This window comes from Piliocolobus tephrosceles, chromosome 6, assembly GCF_002776525.5.
Source record: "Piliocolobus tephrosceles isolate RC106 chromosome 6, ASM277652v3, whole genome shotgun sequence".
Lineage (NCBI taxonomy): Eukaryota > Metazoa > Chordata > Mammalia > Primates > Cercopithecidae > Piliocolobus > Piliocolobus tephrosceles.
In genome coordinates this window covers 114,496,440-114,513,152 of record NC_045439.1, presented here as the reverse complement: position 1 = coordinate 114,513,152, position 16,713 = coordinate 114,496,440, and the positions used below count along the sequence as shown (strand labels likewise).

The window sequence follows — 16,713 nt, the reverse complement described above, 5'->3', positions numbered from 1 at the left end:
CAACATGATACTTCTCTGTGGCTAGCTAGTAGCCTTGCTTAATTCAAAGACAGATTTTAGAGCATATACATCAGAACTTTTTAAACTTCAGTCTGTAGATTAGCTTCAGGAGTCTCATGATTTTTCTCTCCCTCACCTCCCCCAGCCCTAAATTGTATGCCTACGTGTATTTGTTTTGGTATGGAACGAATTATAACTTTTATCAGATTCTTCAGTGAGACCATGACACAGGATAAGATCCAATAATGTATTTGAATGAATGGACTTGAAGGGAAGCTTTCATAAATGTTTATCTCTCAGAGGGCTTCTGAAAAGTATAAAATAGTGTAGTAGAATGGTCGAGGTGAATTTCTTCAAGTACCTCTTCTCCCTTGCCAGTTAGCACAGTGCTGTGGGCATTGGCAAGCTGCGGAACTCTGAGTTGGATTGACATGTTCTCATGATGAGGAGGCTGATAAGGAAAGTGCCTGTATGCTTACCTTCCAGGTGGTCCAAAGCTTTTTCACTAGCGGGTTTATAATTGTAATCAGCAAGTAGTTTAGGGCCAGTGTTCTATGTTGTGAACTTTAAGTTGGAAAATTTTTAAAACAGTGATAACCAAATGCCTGCCTCACACATAAAACTCTCTCTGAAGCACCTAATTTGAGCAATGTTACTTCATATTATGCCCTGTAAGACAAACTAGACACAAGTAATGCCTATCCAGATAACTAAATAAGGTTACTTATTATATGGGATTTTAGAATACAAATCAGCAAAAAGTTAGAAGGTTATCTACCAAAAATTATGACATTGACTTAAGTAATCTATAATCCTTCTTTCTGGCAGAAATTAGACAGCAGTGCCAATTGTCTGTTAAGATCACTCCAAAGTCAGGATAATAGCCATTCTATTTGCACATAAGTGAATGCTTAACTTCTCATTCTTTACGATGAGAGTTGAGGGTGTCTCGCTCACCCAAAAACATGAATTCCTTGAGGAAGAAGTTTTAAACAGAGCAGAAGTAAGACCTCTTTACAATTTCACCCCGTATAAATTATCATTTTGTATATCAAAATACCATTTCAACTGACACTGCCATTTGAGGTGACTACATATATGGAGCAAGTCCTACATGGACTTTGCTAGTTAGGAATCTAATGACCGTAGTTGCCAAATTCAGCATATATTATTTTTCAGTCCCTATGTAAATCTGTATACCTGTAAACCTGGATACTTATACTGTTCTAACAATTTTTTTTCCCTAGATTCTAAGGCAGAGGGTTGGACAGATAATCCTTATGGAACATAACAGAGAGGAAGAGGGATGATCACTAAGTCCAGGTTAGGCTATTGCTAGGTGGATGCCACTGAAGGATAAATGCTGAGGATATTAGCAAGGAAGTATTATGAAGACATATTCCAGATGAAGGCTGATGGACTGCATAAGGCTCATAGAACTACTTCAGGGATCAGTTAGAAGGTGAAAGAGCTGTTTGGGATCAGAAAGTTGATGTTCGAGTATAAGTTTGCCAAGTTAGAGCAGTTCTGGGTCATGGCAAGGTCCAGGATGTTGTCATGGGTTTGTGGGACTTAGTGGGAGTAGAAATGAAAGTCATTGGAACTGTGTAATTCTTCCAAGTTGAAATTTATAATTCTTTCCTCTGTAAGAACTTTTCGACATCTTCCTGTATCTTTATTATAGCTCTCTTTTTTTTTTTTCACCCTACATTTGAATTATTTGCCTTCTGAACTACAAACATTTTTTAAAAGAGATAGAAGGTCTTAATCATCTCTTAAACCTGAAGAACAAGATAGGTATTCAGTAATGTTTGCAGGTGAATGAGTGAGAACTTTCCAGCAATAAGCTCTGTGAACAATTGGGCAATCATGATTAGCTACATTGTAAAGAAGGTCTTGGCTATGAGTGGGAAGTGGATTTGATGACCTCTGAGATCCCTCTGGGCCTTAAAAGCCCCAGAGCCTAAGTAATAGTAAAGGATTTGAAATTAGTAAGTGTTTTATAAATACAAAATAGATGTTATGCTTTGTTTATACCAGTTTATTGGATTTCTTCCCCTTGGTTTTTAGTCCTGCTCTCTGTTTTTCTCCCATTTGACATGCATTAGTTACCATGGAAACAATGATGTCATTGGAATGCATCGGTATGGACAGAGTTTAGTAATGTCTACCAGAACATATTGAAGTTAATTTAAATGATTTCTTAAAACTCAAGGCTTAGGTAGGGGAAGTAGGAGAAGAGATGAGTTATTAAATTCTCTGTTCTCTGCCTGAAATGGTAGCAACTATGCCAAATCCTTAATTATCTTAATATTTGTAGGTAGACTATTTTTTTAAACAGCATAAAAATTTTCAGTCTTATATATTTTTAATAATGAGTAATTTTTGTGTTGTGTCATTCTCACTCATTTTTCTTGCCTTCTTATACACGGGAGTCCCAGGCACCCCGATTTGGAGCCCTTCTCCTATCACTGCACTATATATCCCTTACTTCTTTGATAATCTCTTTCCCTGCTACTGAAAAGTAAATTAAAGTATATTTATTCTCTTACTCCTTCGGCACATAAGGGATCACTTAGTTACTTTTAATTCAACAAATGTGATTAATTTATTTTTCCACAAGTCTATATTTACTGATATTTAGTGTCTTCTGTAAGCAAAGTACTATAATAAACTTCCATTAGTGGTTTAGAAAAAAATAAAGAAGGATGAAGCCTCTTTCTTCAAGACTTTATCATCCTGTAGACTAACTGTTTTGATGCAAAGGCCTTAAATTCTGAAAAGCATGAAAACACTTTTTCTTCTAGACTATCAGGGATGGCTTTATGGAAAAGCCATGATTATTTTTTTCATGCCCCTGTAATTTTACACATCCTGGTCCTTTGCCTGATAAGTCATGGCCAATTTAGGGAACTCATGTATTCATTTTTAACATCTCTGCTCAGACATTATTTCCTCTAGAAAGCTTTTCCCAGTGTGCCAGGAAAAGTTAATACTCCTATCTCGGATCTACTTATACATATATTTAGTTTGGTTCTTATTGCACTACAGATTTACCTGTCAGTCTTCACAGAAGAACACAAGTTTTGGATAGCAAGAAAACATGCTTTAAACATTCTTAAATGCATAGTTACCTGGCATATAGCAGGCAGGATACTTTGATTTAGGATGTAATGCCATCCACATCTGCTGTTCCCTTTACCCCCAGCTCATGGGCTACTCTGTCTTGCTTTCTCTGTGCTGCAGCCAAACTGGTCTTCTTCCACTTCTTTGAAGTTTCCACACGCCATTTTTCTCCTTGGGACCCTTACCATGCTTTTTCCCTACTGGAGAACATTTTAACCTCACTTTTCACCTGTTAACAGTCCTTTTTATACTTTGGTACTTAAACAAAAGGCTTTTCTCAGGGAGAGGTGCCCTAACCTTTTTTTTTTTTTTTTTTTTGGAGACAGAATCTCACTCTGTCACCCAGGCTGAAGTGCAGTGGTGCGATCTCGGCTCACTGCAACCCCTGCCTTCTGGGTTCAAGCAATTCTCCTGCCTCAGCCTCCCTAGTAACTGGGGTTACAGGCACCCGCCACCATGCCCAGCTTATTTTTGTATTTTAGTAGAGATGAAATTTCACCATGTTGGCCAGGCTGGTCTCGAATTCCTGACCTCAAGCAATCCACCCGCCTCGGTCTCCCAAAGTGCTGGGGTTACAGACGTCAGCCACCGTGCCCAGCCCGCCCTAACCCTTTTATGAGCTTTTTAAATTTTATAATACAATTATACTCTATTACTCCTTTTGGAACTGTTTTCACATTTGTTAGTACTTTTACATTTGCATACTATACTATACTATAGTATACTATACTATACTCATACTATAAGCTCGGTGAGTGCAGAGACCACCTGTCTCTCTCGCTGTGCCTGGAAGATGTAGTTTCTCACTAAATATATGCTGAGTGAATGAGTGGAGTAGGATTTTCATAGGCATATCTAGGGACTAGGGAGGGACAGAATTCAGTCTTGAAAGAATCAGGAATACACAAGTTGTGTTCAGGGTTGTTCAGTTTGTCTATAGTTGAGGTAATGTGTATTGGTGTATGGCCAGGTTTGGTAGAGCCTTAGACAGTAGGCTAAGGAATTTGTACTTTCTTCTTAAGATTGTAAGAGGAGTTCATAAAGAATGCTGGATGGGAAGTAGACATCATTAGGATAGAGCTTTACAAAGTTTTAATCTGGTAGAGATAAATAAAAAGAATAGGAGCCAGGAAACATGGAGGAAGTAAGGGAACATTTGCAATGATCAAAGTTATTCATGCTGCAGATTTTGACCCACAAAAAGATCATGAAATTGATACAGTAAGAGATGTAATCAAAAATGCTTAAACCATGTCAGAGTAAATTGCTCTTAGGAAGAGAGTCTTATTTAATAAAGATTTGGTCTCAAGTGTAAACACGTATATTATATGTGTGTATTGTGTGTTTCTTGCTCATGTAACAGTAGTATTATAGTAGTTGAACAGGTCAGCAGAGTGGCCTTCTTCCATGTAGTCAAGATGTAAAATATTTCTTTTATCAGTAAGACAGTTTAAAAAGTTGGAAAAACATGGTGTAGGTGATAGGCAGTAAGGGACTTAATTAGAATAATGCCAGTGAAAATGGAAGGGGAAATGAATGTAATTGACATTTTGAAGGAAGAACTGACAATCTTGGGAATCGATTGTATAGGGTAGGAGAGTTAGAACAAAAAAGACAGAAATCAAAATAATTTTGAGAGTTATGATGCCATTAATAAATCTACCAGGAGCTGCTTTTTAGTTCAGGTTGACAACAAACTAGAAGAAATAAGAGGTTAGGTTCTCAGTCACAAATCTCTGCCCTTCTTCTCTATGAGAGTTGTGATTTAATAGTGTTCGTCAAGGAAGAAACTGGTAAAGATATTGACAAGAGAAATACTCTTTAAAAAAGTTTCTTATATACAGATTTTTGTTATCATTTAGAGAACTGTATTTTTGATACTCTTTAGTGGTTTCAAATTAAATCGCTTTCCAAATTTTCTTATAATGTTTTAGATGATAGGAAACTACTTGCAGAGGCATTTTTGCATAGTAGTGAAGAACATGAGCTGAGGAGTTTGAATTGTAGATCTCAGCTCTGCCACTTTGTGACTGTATGACCTGAGTTATTTATTCTGTGCCTTAGTTTTCTCAGTCATCATATGGGAATCATCGTCATATTTTCCTCAGGAGGTTAAGATGAGAATTAACAAGATAATGCATATAAATGGCTGAAGTACGGTAGTTTTTGGCAGTCTAAGCACTCAGTGTTTATATAATGTTATATAATAATTAATTTTTCTTATAATTACTTTTTAGAACGTTATGAAACAGATAAATTTACATATTTTTATGTATTTTACCTGAGGATTTTGACTAATCCCTTTATTTGGTAATAAGAATTTGGGGCTGGGCATGGTGGCTCATGCCTGTAATTCCAGCACTTCGTGAGGCCAAGGCAGGAGTATCGCTTGAGGCTAGGAGTTCAAGACCATCTTGGGCAACATATTGAGACCCCTGTCTCTTCAAAAAAATAAAAAATTAGCCGAGTATGGTGGCATGCATCTGTAGTCCAAGCTACTCAAGAGGCTGAGGTGGGAGGATCACTTGAGCCTGGAAAGTCTAGGCTGCAGTGAATTGTGATCATGCCAGTACACTCCAGCCTGAGTGTTAGAGTGAGACCTTGTCTCAAAAAAAGAAAAAAATAATAATTAGAATTTTAAACACTACTGTTCTTTGAGATTTATTCCTTGAGTATATTCATTGAGCCATCTACATTATCTTCATGTAGATTTATTAAGTTGATATATTATTTTGAGTCTAAAATTCTGCATTATTTGAAATTTGCATTATTTAAAGAAGGCAAATTGCTGTTACAAGTAAACCCCAAAATATATAATGATACAAATACAATGGAATTTTCTTTCTTGCTCATGTAACAGTCCTATTACAGTAGACGAACAGGTGAGCAGAGTAGCCTTCTTCCATGCAGTCCTTCAGACTGTTGGAGCCTCTGTCATTTTCAATTGTGGCTTCTAAAATTACATTAGGAGCTGTCTTCATTCTAGCCAGCCACAAGGAAGGAGAATATACAGGCATATACCTACCTTGGAGATTTTTATGGGCCAGACCTAGAAGTGATACACATACTTCTACACACATTCTTCTAGCTAAAATCAGTCACATGACCACATGTCACATTTCTCAAGGAGCCCAAGAAATATTGATTAGTTGTGTGCCAAGGAAGATGAGATCATGAATTTTGGTGAGCAGCGAGCAGTCTATACCACATTTGACCTGGAAACAAATATATAGATTAAATCCTAATGTAGATCACTGAACTGATTTATTTCCTAATAAATAAGTCTGAAAATTATATAGCTGTTTTAGTCTTAAAAATATTTATCTTCTAAAAGAGAGAGAGAAATTCTACCTTTCCTGTGGTTTAATTTTTCTGCTCAAAACAAAAAACAGAGACAATCCTACTGTGGTCTGGAACTTTTTTTGTTTTTTTTTTTTTTTGAGACAGAATCTTGCTCTGTCGCCAGGCTGGAGTGCAGTGGCGTGATCTTGGCTCACTGCAGCCTCCACCTTCCGAGTTCAAGCAATTCTCCTGCCTCAGCCTCCCGAGTAGCTGGGATTACAGGCACCCAACACCACGCCTGGCTGGCTAATTTTTGTATTTTTAGTAGAGACAGGATTTCGCCGTGTTAGCCAGGATGGTCTTGATCTTCTGACTTCATGATCTGCCCACCTCGATCTCCTAAAGTGCTGGGATTACATGCGTGAGCCACTGTGCCTGGCCGGTCTGGAACTTTTTATTATTTATCTGTAAAGGTTAAGGATTATATTGTCTTCTTAGAAAAATTAGACGATCTTTATTATCTTCGTAAGACTGGATAGCATTCTGCATCTCAGCCATAATTATTTCTCAGAGACTGGAGACATGTGCTCATTTGTGTCTTTCCCCAAGCTCTCTCAGAAGTCTGTGTGCTTTGAACTAGAATACTGTTCTATGTGATTTACATAAATTAAACTCATCTCGCACAAGAACCCTGTGAAATACAGAACATCATTTCCCCCATTTTGCACATGAGGAAATGTGGTTGAGAGAGGTTAAATAACTTACATAAGAACATCTATTTGTTTAGTGGGGCATCTGGGCTCTGATCCAAGAAGTCTGCTTTCCAGAGCCCGTATTCTTAACTGCAGTTTCTGTGGATACTCCAGAGTTGAGTTTTAGTACTGTGGACATCACGGACTATCACAGGGCGACAGATTCTAGGGCATAAGAGGGTTCTTCATCAAATTTGCTTATTATTGCAGTTCTTATTGTTAAGGTAGACAAGTGAAGCCAGAGGAAACTGGTGGATTGAAAATGGGGAGGAGTTAAGGAGCCATAGGTTCTGCTGACAGTCAAGGAGGTATCATGTGGATGATAAGGGGAAGGGGAGTTCCATGTCCAGGATTTAGGAGAAAGGGATGAAGTCTAAGACTTGACTGCAGCACTGAGTGGTAAGGATGGCTCAAATAAGGCCTGCCCTATAACTGTGCCCTTAATTTTACTATGCTATATTGCTCAACTTTACTGACTCATTATTATTTTAAGCCACCTAATTCCATGCACAAAAGTCTGTATCTAATTGTCATCTTGTTTGGTAGCTTCCTTATATAAACCAGTCACTCAGATAATTTGAATTTTGGCTTTGTCATTTACTAACTGTGTGACCTTGCGCAAATAATTTAGCTTCAGAGTTTCCTTCCATGATTTAGGGATGAGAATACCCATCTCATTGGTCACTATGGCAGTGAAGCGTGATTGTATTTACAGTACTTAGCATAGCCTTAGGACATGGTAGGTAAAGGGTAGCTCTGAATGTTATTGATATCGTGGTAGACATTAGAGATCATTATAAATCCTTGTTTTCAAGATTAAGAATTCAGGGCATGGAGAAATTGAGTTGCACTTCATGGACCCACAACTATTTAGTTGGTCCCTGAGAGGAGCATGGACACAGGCCTCCCCATTCATTGTTCTTTCCTTGTCAAATGACTATTCTGAAAGAGAAAACAAGAACACACCTGTCTCATTTTTAAAAATTATAATATCTGTGCACATGCTTCAAGGAGTATACCAAAAACTGGTTCGAGTCTAACAAAGAACTGAAAAGCAATTATGAATCTAATCTATTTCAGTTATTATCATTCATTATTTAACAATGAATTTTTCCTCCTCATTTTTTCTTAAATCATGGCTTTTAATGCTTGTGACAGGTTCCAACCAGCAAGCATTTAACCTGATTTTAACCTGGATAAATTGGATTACATAGTAGCTTAAAAATCTTGCTTGGTACTTACCTGTATCTGGGTTTAAAATGCCAAAAAGAAATTAAAATTGGAGCCTTTTGAGCCTCCTTAATTCAATAGATTTAGACAGAAAAATCCAATATTCAGAGCAATGTTGATATTTCAAGAGAATCAATTTTTAAAAAGTTAAGAAGTGCCCTTCTGAGCCAGTGATGAATTGGAATACTGCAAGAATCACATGCAAAAAGGTTGTGGTGGCTGATGGTAGCCAGGCATGTAGTATTTGCCTTCTTTCAGTTAAAGTAGCTAAGGTAAAAAGATAAAAGAACCTTATACTTTGATGAGACATTAAAAAATGATTGAGCATGCTTACAGCTATATCTCAGTGGTATTATGTAAATTAAGCTATAAGCAAAGCATCTGTTTTCTAATGTTTCTGCTATTAAAGGATGTACACAATAGCTCTACAGTAAATACAAACAGCTTAACAGTATATAAAGTATTCACAAGATGTAAGGCTTATTTGGAGGGGAACGCATCATAATGGACTTGAATTCTTTCCTATTTAAGAGAGAAGAATTTTTGATGAACAAAACAGTAATGTGGATATTCTAATGTTCTTATTACATTAGTTGCCCCCATTCAAAACCTCCTTGATTATGGAGGATTGCTGTTAAGTGAACTTGAGCAGTGGTTTCTAAGCTTTTTAAAATTTCTTTCTTTTTTTTTTTTGTTCAGTAAATGTTAGTTCTTTTTTTTATTTTTTTATTTTATTTTATTTTATTTTATTTTTTATTATTATACTTTAAGTTCTAGGGTACATGTGCATAATGTGCAGGTTTGTTACATATGTATACTTGTGCCATGTTGGTGTGCTGCACCCATCAACTCGTCAGCACCCATCAATTCGTCATTTATATCAGGTATAACTCCCAATGCAATCCCTCCCCCCTGCCCCCCCATGATAGCCCCGATGTGTGATGTTCCCCTTCCCGAGTCCAAGTGATGTCATTGTTCAGTTCCCACCTATGAGTGAGAACATGCGGTGTTTGGTTTTCTCTTCTTGTGATAGTTTGCTAAGAATGATGGTTTCCAGCTGCATCCATGTCCCTACAAAGGACGCAAACTCATCCTTTCTTATGGCTGCATAATATTCCATGGTGTATATGTGCCACATTTTCTTAATCCAGTCTATCACAGATGGACATTTGGGTTGATTCCAAGACTTTGCTATTGTGAATAGTGCCGCAATAAACATGTGCATGTGTCTTTATAGCAGCATGATTTATAATCCTTTGGGTATATACCCAGTAGTGGGATGGCTGGGTCATATGGTACATCTAGATCTAGATCCTTGAGGAATCGCCATACTGTTTTCCATAATGCTTGAACTAGTTTACAATCCCACCAACAGTGTAAAAGTGTTCCTATTTCTCCACATCTTCTCCAGCACCTGTTGTTTCCTGACTTTTTAATGATTGCCATTCTAACTGGTGTGAGATGGTATCTTATTGTGGTTTTGATTTGCATTTCTCTGATGGTGAGTGATGAGCATTTTTTCATGTGTCTGTTGGCTGTATGAATGTCTTTGTTTGAGAAATGTCTGTTCATATCCTTTGCCCACTTTTTGATGGGGCTGTTTGTTTTTTTCTTGTAAATTTGTTTGAGTTCTTTGTAGATTCTGGATATTAGCCCTTTGTCAGATGAGTAGATTGCAAAAATTTTCTCCCATTCTGTAGGTTGCCTGTTCACTCTGATGGTAGTTTCTTTTGCTGTGCAGAAGCTCTTTAGTTTAATCATATCCCATTTGTCAATTTTGGCTTTTGCTGCTGTTGCTTTTGGTGTTTTAGACATGAAGTCCTTGCCCATGCCTATGTCCTGAATGGTACTACCTAGATTTTCTTCTAGGGTTTTTATGGTATTGGGTCTAACATTTAAGTCTCTAATCCATCTTGAATTAATTTTCGTATAAGGAGTAAGGAAAGGATCCAGTTTCAGCTTTCTACTTATGGCTAGCCAATTTTCCCAGCACCATTTATTAAATAGGGAATCCTTTCCGCATTTCTTGTTTCTCTCAGGTTTGTCAAAGATCAGATGGCTATAGATGTGTGGTATTATTTCTGAGGACTGTTCTGTTCCATTGGTCTATATCTCTGTTTTGGTACCAGTACCATGCTGTTTTGGTTACTGTAGCCTTGTAGTATAGTTTGAAGTCAGGTAGCGTGACGCCTCCGGCTTTGTCCTTTTGACTTAGGATTGTCTTGGCAATGCGGGCTCTTTTTTGGTTCCATATGAACTTTAAAGCAGTTTTTTCCAATTCTGTGAAGAAACTCATTGGTAGCTTGATGGGGATGGCATTGAATCTATAAATAACTTTGGGCAGTATGGCCATTTTCACGATATTGATTCTTCCTATCCATGAGCATGGTATGTTCTTCCATTTGTCAGTGTCCTCTTTGATTTCACTGAGCAGTGGTTTGTAGTTCTCCTTGAAGAAGTCCTTTACATCCCTTGTAAGTTGGATTCCTAGGTATTTTATTCTCTCTGAAGCAATTGTGAATGGAAGTTCATTCCTGATTTGGCTCTCTGTTTGTCTGTTACTGGTGTATAAGAATGCTTGTGATTTTTGCACATTAATTTTGTATCCTGAGACTTTGCTGAAGTTGCTTATCAGCTTAAGGAGATTTTGGGCTGAGACAATGGGGTTTTCTAAATATACAATCATGTCATCTGCAAACAGGGACAATTTGACTTCTTCTTTTCCTAACTGAATACCCTTGATTTCTTTCTCTTGCCTGATTGCCCTAGCCAGAACTTCCAACACTATGTTGAATAGGAGTGGTGAGAGAGGGCATCCCTGTCTTGTGCCAGTTTTCAAAGGGAATTTTTCCAGTTTTGCTGGGAAAATTTTCTTTCTTTTAAATTCTCCCCCAGACTTTAAATTCCCAAGACTTTCTTTTAAATTCTCCCCCAGCTAACCCTATATTTTGAAAGAATTGTTTGCCACTGTTTGCATATGTTAATTAATGGCTGATGTCTTCTCTTTTTTAATAAATCAAAGATAGAATATATAAATAACATGTATGTATATCTATCTATATATAGATATAACTATATGTCTATATATGCATACAGAGAGAGACATACACAGAGTTATATATATAACTGTTGTATGAGCTCTGCACAGAATGAGATAACCATAAAAGAGGATTATCACATTTGGCTGATGTAATTTCAATTAAAAGCACAGAAACTTGGTAGTTTATCTGTCGTGTATATTTGTAAAATGTTTTATTTATGTTCAGTTTTTTAAAATATTCATAATAGGCCAGGTGCAGAGGCTGAGGTGGGAGGATTGCTTGAAGCCAGGAGTTAAAGACCAGCCTTGGCAACATACTAAGACCTTGTTTCTACAAAAAATAAAAAATTAGCTGAGTGTGCTGGCATGCATCTGTAGTCTCAGCTACTTAGGAGGCTGAGGCAGGAGGATCACCTGAGCCCAGGAGTTGCAGTTTGTTTGAGGCTTCAGTGAGCCATGATCATGCCACTGCATTCCAGCCTGAGCAGCAGAGTGAGACCCTGTTTCAAAAAAAACAAAAATTCATTTTAAATCATAGAACCTGATAAAATACTTTTGTGCATCTTTAGACCCTTAAAATATTAGGTAGGATAACTACCAAAATAGCTTCTATAGTCAGGCTTTAATTATCTAGAGCAGCACTGTCCAATGGAAATATAAACCATGGAAATATAAACCACAAGTGTAGTTTTAAAGTTCTGTTTTTGTTTTTGTTTTTGTTTTTTTGAGACAGAATCTTGCTGTTGCCCAGGCTGGAGTGCAGTGGCGCGGATCTCGGCTCACTGTAAGCTCTGCCTCCTGGGTTCACGCCATTCTCCATTTTAAATAGTAAAAAAAGATGAAGTTAATTTTAATAATGTATGTACCACAGTATATTCAAAATATTATCATTTCAACATGAAAACCACATAAAAATTATTGAGGATCAACCAAAAAGGAATTGTATTTGAAAAACACTAGGAATTCTTACAATTCAGTAAGGGGAAGAAAACATATAATCAATTGAAAAAATAGGCAAGAGACCTGAACAGGCCTTTATGGAAGAGGATATACAAATGACAAAAAAAAGTAAAATATATAAATGACAAAATATACAAATGACAAAAAAAGTAAAATAAAATTATTAATAATTTTGGCAATACAAATTAAAACCATAGTAGAAAAGATAGCTGAGCACAGACTCCAAAAGAATGAGGACAAACTGGAATGCAGCTGCACCTCCGAATCTTCCTTTCACCATCTCTGAACAAAGAAAACCATTAATATGTAATGCCTAAGCCTTCATTTCCACCTTCCAGATCTCCCGCCACTTTACTTTTGGCAAACTTTAACCATGAACCGTGTAAGCAAGAGTCTAAGTAATTTAGTTCCCATTATAAACAGGTAGACAGTTGAACAAGCCAGCACAATGAGAGTCTACTACACACTCATCATACTTGCTAAAATTTAAAAGACTGATGGTACCAAAGGTCCAGGCTGTGGAATGGCTGGAATTCTCACATATTGCTGGTGGTAGCATAAATTAGTAGAACTTTATTTGGAAACTTTAGCTTCTTTAACGTATTAAGTTAAATACATGTAACCTAATACCCAGCCAAAAAAAGAGAGAGAGAGAGACATGTACAAAAACATTCATAGAAGCATTATTTACAGTAGCCCAAATCTGGAAATAACCCAAATGACCCAACAGGAGAATGGATATTTGTGGTATAGTCATTATAAAATCTTAGGACTCAATGAAAATAAATTACAGGTACATAGTTTAGCTGGATGAATCACTTGGACACAAAAATATATATTGCATGATTCCATTAGTATCAAAATCAAAACAACACAAAATTAATTTATGGTGTTAGAAAGCAGGTTAGTGAATACCTTTGGGAAAGTGTTTGGAGGATGTCTAGGGAGACTGCTGGGGTGCGGGCAACATTTTGTTTATTAACAGGGTCTTGGTAACATGGACATACATTTTGGTGAATCCATTTTGCCATAAACTTAAGTACTTTTTTGTGTGTTCCTGATATACTTCGATGGAAAAGCTTAAAAATAAATAACTTGTAAACTTTAAAAATTATCCAGATATTTTACATTTCTTTTACTTGTACTAAGTCTTCAATACTCAGGGTGTATTTTATACTTATAACACATCCTAATTCAGACTAGCCACACTTCAGGGATTCAGTAGCCAGCCACATGTGACTAAATGGATACCCTATTGGGCATTGTGGGTCTACAGCCTCGCCATTTTAGAGCTTCTATGGAGTCAGACTTTATTTCAGGGCTCTTGTTGGAGTATTAGTTAGGAATAATAGGAGATTATTCCTCCCAAGGAACTCATCTTAATTTTACTGCTTCTTTTGGTTCTATAGAATATTTTCCATATAAAAACAGATGGTTCTTTTTATATGCAAGTTCACAAGACACCTAATATGTCATTGTTTTGGTTTTTTGTTCGTATTGCTTTATTACCCTTCTTCTCATAACCACCTTTTTTAAAAGCAAACTTTTCATTGAAGGTGTGACATACATACATACATAAAAGGACACAAATTATAGCCCAATGAATTTTTACAAAGTATAACATACCCATTGTGTGTATCCCAGAAATAGAGCAATAGAGAGCCCAGAAATCATATATTTACAGTCAATTGATTTTTGACAGAGGTGCCAAGAACACACAATGAAGAAAGGACAGTCACTTCAATAAATGGTGTTAGGACAACTGGATGTCCACATGCAGAAGAATGAAATTAGACCCTTATTTCACACCATATATAAAAATCAACCCAAAATGAAGTAAAGACTTATATGTAAGACCTGAAACTATAAAACTATTAGAAGAAAACCTAGAGGAGAAGCTCTATGACATTGGTGTGGGCAGATTTTTTCTGGATAGACAAAATAGCAAAAAAGAGACAAATGGGATTACATCAAACTAAAAAGCTTCTGAACAGTGAAGGAAATAGTCAGCAAGGTGAAGAGACTACTTACAGAATGAGAGAAAATATTTGCGAAACGTACATAAGGAGCTAATATTCTAAATATATGAGGAACTCAACCCAATAGCAAGAAAACAAACAACCTGATTTTTAAAATGGGTGAAGGATCTGAGTGGATATTTCTCAAAAGAAGACATACAAATGGCCAACAGCTATGTGAAAAAATGCTAATATCACTAATCATCAGGGAAATGCAAATCAAAACCACAATCAGATATCCCCTCATACCTGTTAGAATAGCTAGTATTCCCTCATATCTGTTAGAATAGCAAAAGAAAAGTGTTGGTGAGGATGTGGAGAAAAGAGAACCCTTTCATACTTTTGGTGGAAATATAAATTAATATAGCCATTAAGGAAAATAGTATGGAGGTTCCTTAAAAAATTATACGACTACCATATGATCCCACAGTCCCACTGCTGGGAATATATCCGAAGAAACTGAAATCAGTCTACCAAAGAGATACCTGCACTCCCATGTTTATTGCAGCACTATTCACAATAGCCAAGATATGGAATCAATTAACAGATGAATGGATTTAAAAAATGTGTATACACACACACAGAGACACAGAAAATGGAATACTAGTTGGCCTTTAAGAAGAAAGAAATAGGCCGGCCACGATGGCTTACGCCTGTAATCCCAGCTCTTTGGGAGGCTGAGGTGGGCGGATCACGAGGTCAGGAGATCAAGACCATCCTGGCTAACACAGTGAAACCCCGTCTCTACTGAAAATACAAAAAAAGTAACCGGGCACGGTGGTGGGCGCCTGTAGTCCCAGCTACTCAGGAGGCTGAGGCAGGAGAATGGCGTGAACCCGGGAGGGGGAGCTTGCGGTGAGCCAAGATTGCGCCACTGCACTCCAGCCTGGGTGACAGAGGGAGACTCCATCTCAAAAAAAAAAGAAAAAGAAAAGAAATCCTGTAATAACATGGATGAACCTGGAGGACATTATATGAAGTAGAATAAGCCAGGTACAGAAAGACTTAATGAGCTCACTTATATGTGGAATCTAAAAAAGTTATATTATAGAGGTAGAGAGTAGAATGGTGGTTACCAGGGGCTAGGGAACAGGAATTGGGAAAATGTCCGTCAAACAATATAAAATTTCAAATTAAGAAATGGAACATTGTCAGCATCCCAAAAACTCCTGCCTGTGCCACCTTCCAGTCACTACCCCAAAGTGGAACCCAAATCATAACACTATAGTTTTGCTGGTTTGTGAAATTTTTACAAACAGAATAATACAATGTTATACGTTTGTGCATCTGGTTTATTTTGCTTAAAATTATGTTTGCGAGATTCACTCATATTGCTGATTGTTGCTGTCATTCTTTTCTTGTCATTGATTGTAGCATTCCATTGTGTGAATATATCACAATTTGTCCATTTTATTGTTGATGAACATAAGTAGTTTTCCATTTTTTGTTATTATGATTAGTGCTGTTATGAACATTGCTGTACATGTCTTTTAGTGAATGTTTTGTTCATGTGTCTGTTGGTACATAACTGGAAGTGGAATTGCTGTGCTGTAGTATAAACATGTATCAGTTTATGTAGATACTGCCAAATGGTTTCTAAAAATGATTGTACCCATTTCCACTCAACTGAAACAATGAATCTTACTTGTTTCACATTCTCACAAACATTTGATATAATTTTTTTTTATTTTAGTCATGCTGATGTTTCTTTTCTAACATAGTCTTAAACATAAATGTACTTTGAATATCCTCTTTTGTGGAATGTCTTAAATCTCTTGCCCATTTCTTTATTGTATTATCTGACTTTTCCTTATTGATTTGCAGGAGTTCTTTATACATTATGGGTAAAAGTCCTTTGTCATGTGTGTGTATTGTATATACTATCTCCCACTCTATAACTTGCCCTTTCACTCTTGTAATCATATCTTTTGATTAATTACTTAATTTTAATGTAGTCCAATTTAATTTAAATATTTTCATTTGTGTTTAATGCTTCTTTGTGTCCTGCTAGAAAAATCTCTGCCTGCCTGCAGCATTAGTATATTTGCCTATTTTTTTCTAAAAGCATTATTATTTACCTATCATATTTAGCTCTAAAATCCCCCTGGAATTAATTTTTGTGTATGGAGTGAGGTGGGAGGTTAAGATTCATTATTTTATATATGGATATCCAATTTACATTAGTACTATGTTGTCTCCATTGTAACTTACAGACTTTCATGTATGGGTCTGTTCTGGGCTTTTTTTTTTTTTTTTTTTTTGAGATGGAGTCTCGCTCTGTCGCCCAGGCTGGAGTACAGTGGCA

The 16,713-nt window shown here is 36.7% G+C and overlaps 1 protein-coding gene across 1 annotated transcript in view; it reads left to right on the top strand.

Annotated features, from left to right (window-relative positions):
• The window catches only part of NUBPL (nucleotide binding protein like), a 282,697-nt gene that overhangs the window by 246,471 nt on the left and 19,513 nt on the right, over positions 1-16,713 (top strand). The gene's annotated exons all lie outside the window — the stretch shown is intronic.